Below are 2,599 nucleotides of genomic sequence, written 5' to 3' on the forward strand. Positions count from 1 at the left end.
TCATTTATCCTAGTGAGAAAGTTTTTACTTTCTTTGCTGAAACCTATATTCCCTATCTTTGGAACAGCCTGTTCAAACATGCTGTTGCTCCCAGAATTCTTTTCTGACTCATCCTACCTGACTCTAAAGGCCCAAAAGGTGAAAGCCCTAAGGAGCTTACATCAGTTGTCACATTATTTAGCATTTGTTTGTCATACTATTTATAAATATTTTATATCAGTCTCATGTATGTTTTCCCTGCAATTAGACATCCAGTTCTCCAAAGGCTATGTTATTTTCCCCCCAAGATTTTTCATCCCACTCTTTGCAGTGAGAAACTCTTGATGAGATTCCAGTTAAGAACAGAAGATGCTGAAAAAACAAAAATTGTTTTTTCATTTTGTTTTGTTTTGAGTCTAAACTTTAATTATTGCCTCTGTTTATAGTTATTTAAGGGTTGGTCCACAGGACTTTAGATGGTGAGACAAAAAATTTCTTCTCTTCTTAAAACACTCCTGGGAAGGCTCAGAGTTGGCCAGAAGCATGAAGAAGACTCAACAGAGTCAAGCGCCCACTGGGGAAATGTGGGGCCGTCTGTTGGTCTCCACAGTGTTTGTAATGTCACAAGGAAACCACCTGGGGTCTGGCATCCTCCCCTTCTCTTCCTGGGAAAGGATCTGGTCCTAAAACCCAGAGATGGCTCCAAGGAAGGTCTGAGATTGGAGTAATGCTCGTCACAGAAGAGTCCTCTTCCAGGCCTGGTCCCAGATAAAGTAACCATTCGGTATCAGTGAACTGAAGAGGACTCTTCTTGATTGGGGTTTTATATTTCTCTTGCAACTTAGTTTCATCTCATCTTTGCTCTGTTGCTCTGTGGGTACCAACAGCCTTGGCCAGCTTTGAGGAAGTGCATAGTACTATTATTTGCTCTGACTATTCCACACAAAGATACCAAATAAAGATGAAGCAAAAACTTTGGCAATTATTCTTGCCTGAGACAAATGAATGGCTATAGTCCCCCTAGTCCCTTGATTGCACCTGTCTGTATCCCAAGCACTATGAACACAAATGTTCAAAATATATGTTCAGGGAGAGAGCAAGTACCATGGTGGTGGAGTTCCTCGGTTGGCTGACTTCTGTCTCCTCCACATCGGCATGTCCGGTCTGTCTCTACTCTTATTACATGGCTTCGGTTCAGGATGATCATGCTGTGCCTGCTGTCAACCATGTTCACTTCCCAGCTTTTCTTGTCAAAGAGGCCTGTATGCCTAACGCAGTGCAAGTAGGTCTCATTGTCCAGATTCCTGTCCTTGTAAAGGGAAAGGTCAGCATTGGTGATGACAGATGCCTGTTTAACTTCAGGTTATACATCTGTATGACAACAACAAGGGCATACCTGTTGGTGGCCGCCAGAACCTTCTCTTTACCATCTCAGGCACTCAGTTATGGCAGCCTTCTGCTCCACCATCATCTCACCACATTTCACCTGGTTGCCTTCTTTGGAGAGCCCTGCTGTCAGCCAGCCACGTGTTTTAGGGGACTGGCAGCAGACGGTAGCTTAAGCAATGGTGATGGGCCATAGAGGCTACACAAGGCCTGCAACTTTCCATTTCCATTGCTGCACAGGATGTACTACTGCTGCACGAGGTCCACTGTCTCCTCCTCCCGCTTCAGTTGGATGTTTGATTCTGGGACAAATTTCCATAGAGTCTTCAAAGGTTTTAGGGGAAAGCAGCATCTGGCAGTTGCTGGGTAGCATCCTATGGATGCAGGTGCTCTGATCTTGATGGTGGTGAGTAGCTATCATCAGGTCAGCTTCATCCAGATCAAACCTTGATCTTCTTGGAGTCAATGAACTTGAGCTTGGAATACCAATCCAGAATTGTCCCAGGGGTACCAAAGATAAGGTGCTCCCTTATCTCTGACCTTGGTGCCCAAATTATTGCCTTGCACAGCATAAGCTATCTTGAGTTCAGGGTAAAATTTTTCCTTCTGCTCAATCACATTTCCTATTTGAAAGACCAGCTTATAAGTCTGGGAGAGGCAGACAGTGGGGTATCCAACTGCACAACTAATACAGAGGCAGCTGTTTTACCTGCTCCAGACTAAGACAGGGCAACTAAGTTCTGCAGGGCTTCAGCAAATACAAAGGCAGCATGTTCACTTGCATTTTGGATGGATAGATGAAACTCATGGTATAGACTCCTCACAAGACTTACCGAGTGTAGGGAGGAGTTTGGATCTTGTTGTAGGTTTTCCACCTGGTTTGTGTTTTCAGTAGAGCTGCTTCTGATCAGCTTGTTGAGTAAAGAGGACAACTCTGTCCTCTTTCTCTCCTTCATCTGTCTCCTCTGCATCAGCGTTGCTCTCGTTCCCTGCTTGTTCACTGCTAGGGCCCTCAAGGAGGCAGCACGGCCCAGGCCATGAGTGGGACGCTGGTGCTGTGAACTCACCAGCTGACACTGCCTGATTGCCATATGGGGACAACAGAAATTGTTTTCCAACAGAAATGGGAGAATATTATCACACAACTACCATTAGAATGGGTGATGAGGAGGTTTCTCACCAAACATAGTTTGGTTTATATATGACACAGAAGTAGAGAATATGAACTGAACTG

General features: G+C 44.7%; 1 pseudogene; it reads right to left on the reverse strand.

Annotated features, from left to right (window-relative positions):
* Positions 1-1,051: 1,051 nt before the first annotated feature.
* LOC138421055 (ATP-dependent RNA helicase DDX19B pseudogene) lies at positions 1,052-2,340 on the reverse strand (annotated as a pseudogene).
* Between the last annotated feature and the right edge of the window lie 259 nt (positions 2,341-2,599).

This window comes from Ovis canadensis, chromosome 15, assembly GCF_042477335.2.
Source record: "Ovis canadensis isolate MfBH-ARS-UI-01 breed Bighorn chromosome 15, ARS-UI_OviCan_v2, whole genome shotgun sequence".
In the NCBI taxonomy this organism is placed as follows: Eukaryota; Metazoa; Chordata; class Mammalia; order Artiodactyla; family Bovidae; genus Ovis; species Ovis canadensis.